General features: G+C 37.1%; 1 long non-coding RNA gene across 1 annotated transcript in view; it reads left to right on the top strand.

Annotated features, from left to right (window-relative positions):
• LOC146487695 (uncharacterized) overlaps nucleotides 1-4,041 on the top strand; it is an 11,079-nt gene extending 7,038 nt beyond the window's left edge. The window contains exon 3 of the long non-coding RNA XR_014868561.1: nucleotides 3,039-4,041. This is a non-coding gene — a long non-coding RNA (uncharacterized LOC146487695). The remainder of the gene's footprint in view (nucleotides 1-3,038) is intronic.
• The last annotated feature ends 4,931 nt before the right edge of the window (nucleotides 4,042-8,972 follow it).

Below are 8,972 nucleotides of genomic sequence, written 5' to 3'. Positions count from 1 at the left end.
AATCAAACCTAATATAATGCTGGTTGGAATCAGTCAAATGACAAGCTCATTATTTTCTTGCAAGACTCCATGCTGGATTTGATAATTGATGATTGAGCCTCAGTAGTCAGAAGGTGAAGATTAAGACTAAGGGAATCCGGTTGTTTTGATACAAAGTCGTTTCGATACAGCTCGATTCATTAGAAAACAAGTCCTTTCAATACATATATCTTAAGTTGATTTGGTGCAGTTGAAGTCATTTTGATATACTGTATTTGTACAAAGAGGTCAAACATTGGAGTTTGGATGTCAGAGTTTATATTTACTGGGTGGTCTAGTTTTCAACAGTCTGCCTTTGAGGATCAGAAACCAAATCTAGGATGTTTGAGATATCAGGTTATTTTTCAAACTTCCTTTTTGCAGCCAAATGCCCTTATAGGTGGTTTGCATTGCTGCCATGTTGGTGGACAAAACAAAAGAAAATTTGCTCACATAGTTTGCATAAAGATGGAAGTTAACTACCAGAGGAAAAAAATGTAATTGTTCCTGTTCACCAACATGGCTGCCATGACGTCACATGCAAACTATCAATTTTGAAACCTAATGAAAGAGTTTTGGCTTTCTTCTTCGAACGAGCCCAAGTGCTCTCAACCTACATACTGCAAGTCTCAGAAGAAAGTGACTAGACAACTTGATGCACAAAGTCAAGGTTGCATTTACCCACGAAATGCTGTGCTAATTTTTTAGTGTTAGCCAATGCACTATTATTAGTGGAAGACTGAAGGTAGAATCTATTCAAGGCTTTAATGAAAGAAACTTGGTAATCCTGAACCTATGGCAAACACATTTAGCTTTACAAGAAGGAGCGTTGAAAGCTGATAGTGGAACATTTTAGACGTACATGACATATTCTTCAGTGTTGATGTAGCGGGCTTGACCATCTTGCTAAAATTTTGCCTTTTTCTTTTCTTCAACCACAATTTCACATCATGAATACATTCCCTTACCCCATCAAACCATGGTGCTTGAGCATTCACTTCTGCTTGACTTGATCGTCCTCGTTCATCAGTTCCTCAATCTCCATTTGCAAATCCTTGGCTTTCTGCAGGCGTATAATAATCGAATCGAGCTTTTCTTTCACTCTAGAGACTTGAGGTCAGTCCCATTCCGTCATGTCCCAAATGGCATCAAAATCCCTTGTCATCCACCCTCTCAAGCTAGTGCTTTTCAGCCAGTCAATTTGTTTCGTCTTCATTTTTTAATTGACAATATGGCGAACAGAAGTAAACAATACTCATAGCAAACAGTCAAATCACGGTCTGGTCATGTCATGGGTCACCATGATAGACTCCAACACAAAACTTCACCACATATTCTGACTCCAGACTGTTCCAACAATAACACAAGATTTCAACTTTCTCCTTTGATTTATTCACGTCAACAGCAACAACGACTCACAAATTATTTCTTGTTTGCGCACATGTTTTGAGATCCCAGAATCAACAACAACAACAACAACACTTTATTTACCTTCTTCTTTCCTTGGCTTAGAACATTACATGACTTGCTAATTTCAACACTTGCTAATTTTCAACCTTGGAACAATAACAACTGACAGGCGGTTTCCTAAACGTTCCCTACAGTGGAATGTTTGTGAAAATATGATAACAAAATACTAGAAATTCTATCATGTCTTTGAATCTAAAATGTTCCACTATCAGCTTTCGACAGGAGACTTTTTTTCTGAATATGTTGTAAAATTAGGACTTATTGCATATTAATTTTATACCTTTATTTTCCAAATCAACCTTACTGTGCTGTCTTTTGTTCCTATTCTGAATGCCCTCTCAAGTTATTATTATATTTAGTAATAGAGTTGATGTTCTTGGGCATAAGTATGTTTTTGGCCCTTATCAGTACTCATTTTAGCCCTTGCCTAAAATGAGGTTGAGTTTGGCCAAAAACATAATTATTTATGCCTGTGAACATCAACTCTATTGTAACCAGTGTATTATGTTTCCTTTGTTGTTATTACACAGGATCCCTTCGATAACAGTTCTTTATGCACTGATTTTGTGTCCTGTCTAAACATTTATTTTTATTATTTATTGTTACTGACAACTTATTTTTGTCCAGAACTTTATTTCAAAACATTTTAATTTGACCTTGAAGCCTTTTGTTTTCAGGCTTTATTTTCAAAGCTTTATTTTCAAGGCTTTATTTTCAGGCTTTATTTTCAAGGCTGTCCATTTCATTCAATACAGCAGTCAATGTGTAATTTGTTGCTCATTAGGGTGCCATTTCATCAGTCAGGGCGCCACTTTTCAGAAATTTAGGTCCTGTTCGATTGATCATATTCTGGAATAAGAACAAGTGACATAGTTGTTAGATTTCTCTTTTAATTAAATTTGGGAAGATGTTTCTGCAAACTATCGCTGACAAATGATACTTTAACAGAGATTTTGTGCTCCAGTAACTCTTTAGAAGCCTTACAGATTTCTTGTTATCATTGTATGTATTCCTATTCTGGAATAGCGTCAATATCAGAATGGCGTGAAACGCACCCTTAGACTGTTTATGTTGGATGGGTTTTTAATTAGCCAATCAGAACTCAAAGCCAATACATGTCTATATAAATTTGTCAAGCATGGGAAAACACATTGGAGTGAGTGTTGACTTTAGTTTTACTTCTAGTAGGTTGATGCGGTTTTCTTCTTTAATAAATTACAGAGCAAACAATAATTATTGTTATCAGCTTACCATTGAGGTCAAACCCTACCATTGAGGCGGGTGTGTTTTGTTGTAGTAGGAACTACAAGGGTATGGTTGTATTGTTTATGGCTCGGTAGGGAGAAATTCATGACAAAAATATGCATGACAACCACAGATATTTACTTCAATATTTTTCTGCTCTTCACTTACCAAAATGGTGGTTACAGTACTGCCTAGAATTATTTTGTATTTGCAACTGTTTTGCCCTTGTTGAGTTTCAGTTCTACCATCTGTAGGTAGCAATTTGACCTTTGACAAAACCCTGTTTCTGCCTTGGTTTTTTTCAGTTGATGTAAAGACAGTGCCTCCTTTGAATGCTGTGCATATGTTCTGCACATCTCAGGCTGGTTTGGGAACTCTGATTTCTTAAGGACAGTGCTCACTAATACAAAGGTATTTTTGTGCAGCGTATTACTGTGTAGGAAAAGCAGATCTTAGTAGAGGTAATACAATCAAAAGAGAAATTGGGTGGGAGGTGGGGTAAACACTTTTCAGAGATAATGGAAATACATAACAATGTATGTGGTGTTCTCACCAGAATTTTCTTTCACTGGGTCTTAGTGCCCATCGCCCCTCATATTTAGTGGCCACCCAGAAAAAATTTCAAAAGCAAATAGTAACAGTATGTGTGTATAACAACAACTCTTCATGTCTTTATTTGCAATTTGTGCAGTTTACACTGTACTCTCTTAACATGGCAAGTTTGAATAAAATATTAATTTTCAGTCATCTATGTTGTTGATATTAATTTTGTTTTCTTAAACAAAAACCCTTAGAAAAGAAAGGTTTTTTTGTAACTGTGAAAAAAATGCTATTGCTGTTATGCCCCTTTTCCTGGCTCCACTTCTGCAATTATTTTCAACTTAAATGACATGATATTCACGATTATGATATTAGGAATAAGAACAAACTAGTTATTGATAGGGTTAAACTGGAATCGACTAAAAGAGTGTTTTTTTTTATAAAAGGGCAGATATTTTTAATAATTGTATGCAAATTCTAGTTTTAGTCCTTTTATCTCTTTTCATATGGATGATTTCTCAATTTCTTATATAGCTTTTTTAGATCTAGTGTTTTTTTAACGCAGGACCCATGATGATAGCAGTTTTTATGACGGAAATGGTCATCCTGCATAAATATGTTTTTTATTGTTATTATTATTATTAGTATACAGTTGAACCTCTCCACAATGGCCACCTTGGGGACAGAAGAAAGTGGCCGTTGTGGAGAGGTGGCCGTTATGGGGAGGTGGGGGTGTAATATGACACCTTTTTTCGGGAAGTACAACATGTTTATTGTGCCAAGTTTACTGTAGCCTATAATGACAATCCAATCTTAACCCATTAACGGCCGAGGCGCCCAAAACCGGCCGATAAATTTCGCACGTCCGCGCTAGGTTCCTGCCTCCCCTAGAAGGGATAATTTTGTCCTCTATTGTTCTAATTGTCTTTAGAAAAGACTGACCAATCAGAATCTATCGTCTGCGCATATATTTTTGGGTCTTAGGGGGGTCTAGACAGAAAAAGGTTTTTGTCTTCCAAAAATATCAGATTTCATCGATAATGGCGGGCCACGCGCTTTACGCTTAAATATTCAAGACGCCAATTTCGCATTTTCCGAAGGAAAACACACCTTTTCGAAACGGTAAATCGAAAGGGGAACTTCTAAGGAATACTCGACAGTTTCAACAGTGGAAATCCAAGCATTAACGGCGAAGAAATTATGCTTCGAGGAAAATTTGTAGTTTTACCGAGGCGACGAGCTGGCGGACATCTCAAATCATTATTTTCGCCATGGACTTTCTTGGTGATGTTAGAGCGTTTCTCGCAATACAACTCGCAAAGAATTACAGGTTTGATTGTGAATTTGTACTGAAATACTATTCTAATTGATCGATTCTTCGTATTCCGAACAGTTTTCGCAAAAGTTTTGAAAAACGTGCTCTGCACGGGTCGATAAATTCGCTTCAAAATTGACTCGCAATTGCTTCAAATCGCTTGCGAGTCGGTCGCCTTGCGGCAAAAATTATACGCGTTTTCTTCTAAGACCTATACAAAGACTTATTTGAATAAATGTTTTAATTAGGAAAGCTTTATTGCCTGTTTTTCTTTCTATTTTCATTGATGAAACGTGATAACTGCCTAATCTTGCGGATCAAATTACTGCCATGTGACGCGAGGATCAGATTTCATCAAATTTTCAAAATTTTTACCTTCAGCTTTGTTTTTTGGGTAATCTTTAATTCGCAGGTAGGGTATTTTATTCCACAATTAGAAATTCTAACTATTCTAGACCAAAGGAGTGCTGTTTCTTTGACCCAGTAAGTTGTCAATTTTTACTGCACATTGGCTTAATTATTAACAATATGCTAATTTGTGAAAATGTCAAAAACACGTGGGCTGCAATTGGTTAAATAATATATATAGATAAAAAACACAATAAAACCTAAATAATGTTTTGAATCAAAATAAGGCGAAACGAGCAAGGTTCGCAACATTCGCTATATTATTGTAGACAATTTATGCTTACTGCAGCATATAAATGGCACACAATTATTAAAATACGTATATCATTAAAATGGATACAGAAACGTAATTTTCCGAAGACAAATGTTGAATAATGCATCAGTTTATAGAAAAAGATTTTTACACATGAAAAAGAACTGTATACTGGCCGTTGTCGAGAGGTTATTTTGGCAGTTGGGGACGGGCTTTAGTGGCCGTTGCCGTTCTAGAGAGGTTTAAACAAGAGCTAATGTATGGACTGTCGGCCAGGACAAAAAAAGTGGCCGTTATAGAGAGGTGGCCGTTAGTGGAGGTTAGACTGTATTATTATAAAGCACGTTCAAACCTGAACTCCTGAATGGTTGGGCCATCTGCAGCAATAACCATGAACGTGTGTTGATGTCTCTACGTTAATGTTAAAAGTTACTAATTATACATTAACCAAACTCTAGCTATTATTACTATTACGTCCTTTTAATGTAAATACTAACTATCTGTGAACACATGTGTATACCTATTTATTCTATTTATTTACTTGGTTTAACTTATAACCTGTTTTGCTGAATTTAGTTTAAGTTATACAACCCGCCTCGATTAGCTTTGCTATGTGCGGGTTGCACATTTTTCTTATTTGTTAAATTCTAAATTATTGAAATAAAATGATTGATTTGATTGATTTGCATGTCTAGCCTTTCAGGCTTAGGCTTCTTGAAAACAATCTTGGCCTCCTTAAGAACAATCTTCTGGTTCCTGAGAACCATCTTCAAGTCTCGGTACTTTGGTCTTTGGGGACTACAAAATGTGTAGTTTCTTTTGTTGAGATATATTTGCTCTAGGGAATTTCCAAACTTGAGCCAGCAGTGCATATAAGTGAGGTCAGTTAGCACACATCAGTCCTAGGCCCCTCACACTAAATCCAAGAGAGCGTAACCATACTATGGTTTTTTATTTTGGAAATGTTCTTACAACAAATGGACTAAATGTAAGTAGTTTTGAATAAAAAAAATCTGCGCCCTCAGAGGCGGACAGAGCCTATTTTTGCGCGCCAGTTGTGGACTTTTTTGCGGACATCCTGCAAGGGCACTGCCTGGTGAGAACACGGTGTATGACATTTGTTTTCCAAATTGAAGCCAAAAGTGGCTGCATTCTGTTTGAAGGCTGTCAAAGCCAAAGTGAACTTTGTCTGACAAGTTTTGATGAATTTAGACATTGATGTAAGTGAAATTATTGTATGACCTCTCATGCAAATATGTACACTAACGGACATCCATTTGAATGGCAAAACATAGGGATACTGAACGGATGATGAACGGTTGACTTTTAAGTTGTTTGAAATGGTTATAGTGAAGAGCTGAGAACGGCTGCTGAAAAATTGTAAATGGGTAAAGTGAACAGCTGAATTGCTGCAGAACATTTTTAAACGGATGAAGTGAATAGCTGCTGAAATTTTTTGAACAGATGAAGTGAACGGGTAAACGGCTAAAGAAAATGTTCGAATGACTTGGTGTGAACGGGTGAATGGCTATGACAAATTATTTTTTGAATGGTGAATGGCTTAAATTTTTTGAATGGCTGATGGTGAATGGCTTAAAAGTTTCGAATTGCTGGTGGTGAATGGCTAAACACACATTTCAAACAGACTATGAGAGATGCGAAGGGATCAAATGACAGGATGAGAAATTTAAATATGAATTTCAAAGAACACAAACATTCAATGAAACAAAAAGGCAGAAAGATCTCCATCAAGAAAGATGATCAAATACTTTAGTTTTCTGACTGAAAGAATACACCGAGTGTTGTTTGCACCCACCAAAGCACCCGCCCAAATTTGCTTTCGAAAGCGTGTTGATATTTGCATACGTTAACACAACACCCTGACATTTCTCTTTATGAACAGCTTTGATTGAGCTGATAAAATTTTTGTTTTGAATAGATAACTTACTTTTTTGTCTAACGGCTGAATGATTATTATGATTATTTTATGTTTTTGATATTTACCTTTTGCATGTGTAGCGATGAATGGATAAGTGTTCATCTATATGAATGGCTGAATGTTTGTTTGAATGTTTCCTTGCGAACAGATAAGCCGTTTGAGAACGGACAAAGGTAGCAGTATATGAACAGACAAGCCTTTTGTGAATGGCTATTGAACGTCAGAAGATTTTTTGTGAACAGATGACACAGCCAGACAAGTACTTTCCAGATTTTGTTTGTCTAACATAAAATCCACTACTGATTTACAACCAAAATAATAGACTTTCTCAAAGTCGCTCGCGTGCTTCTCTTTGAATGGACCTGGCGCGAGCGACTTTTATCACTTGCAGCGCAACAAATTTACAGGAGGAATTTTCCTCCTGTAGCATTATCCAATCAGAACCAGCAATATGAAATTACACGTCAATCAAGCCAGATCATAACCAGATCACGCGCAAAGCTGTTCGAACATACAACACTATCTTCGATAGCGATTGTTATTTCGGTCTACGACCAAGAACTTCTAAATTCCTCGCACTGATTGCATTTTCATTTAACGACGCAATTCGTGTATGGGTTGCAAAAAGCAACGTACAGAGATGTCCGCGAACATCAGCGCAAAGTAATCGAAAGTCACTGTTGTGGAAAGGACGTGTTTTTATCGGCACCTACAGGATGATCGGGAAAAAAAGCTTGACCTTTGTGTTGGCCCCATTCGTTTTCGACTTTCTACGTCACAGCGAAAGAACAGAGGTTATGTCCGTTTGCTTGGTTCCGGTTAAACGGACATCAACATCAAGAGGCGATCGATTGGTATTTCGAGTTATATGCTGCATTTTTAATGAGTGTTTTGATAATAACGAGGTAAGCCTCAACCTTGTTCGATATATATCAAGCATTTTTCGGCCGTCAACTTGTTCGGTTCTTATATACCGATACGGATTCGGCCGTTATCCCAAACGAGTTAACGGCCGAATTTCGTTCGGTATATAATAGGAAACCCATTAGAGCCGATACATTTTATGTTGTTTTCCAGGCTTTCCCGTCAAGACAGCACTCTGCATGTCATGCTGTGTAGTGCTTTCATTTTAAAATTTATTATTGCAGTAGCAGCGCTAGCAGTAGCCGGTATTATTATTATTATTATTACTCGCACATTCGAAGTAAAGCATTTTAAAAATCTTCGCGAAGCGAATCGACATAATTTCTGGAGTCATCAAAATGTAAACAAAATCTTCGCAGCAACAGTGTGTAGTACGATACAGTCGTTTCGCGGGGCTGATAAAGAAAATGACTTGTCCTTTCACTGTTCAAATGCGTTGTCAACGTTTGAAAAATGTTTTGCAAATGTGTTGGCCCAATTTTTAAATGATTTTCAACGTATTTCGGTTTCGTTCGGAAACATTCCCAACGTTTTAAAACGCATTGAGAAAGTTTTCCAATGCAATTGTCGGCGTTTCCAAAGATGTGTTGAAATGACTGAAATGACAAGAATGCATTGAATTGACAGTTTGACAACTTCGCACCCTGAAAAGTTCGCGCCAAAATGACGTCACTTGATTCGATTTCCAGCAAGGGAAACAAGTCGAGCTCTCGCTCGCTCGCGCTCCGCGCTCGCTCGCTCGAGCTCTGACGATCGCGCTTCGCGCTCTCTAAGCTCGACTTGTAAGCAAGTCTACCAAAATAATTGCAGTATAGTTAAGCTAAGAAGAATAATTCTGTCACTTTATTTACAAGTTCAAT

The sequence above is a fragment of the Pavona decussata genome, unplaced genomic scaffold (assembly GCF_977016875.1).
Source record: "Pavona decussata unplaced genomic scaffold, jaPavDecu1.1 SCAFFOLD_14, whole genome shotgun sequence".
NCBI lineage: Eukaryota > Metazoa > Cnidaria > Anthozoa > Scleractinia > Agariciidae > Pavona > Pavona decussata.
Note: the sequence above shows the minus strand (reverse complement) of the source record. Positions and strands in the feature narration are given on the sequence as shown.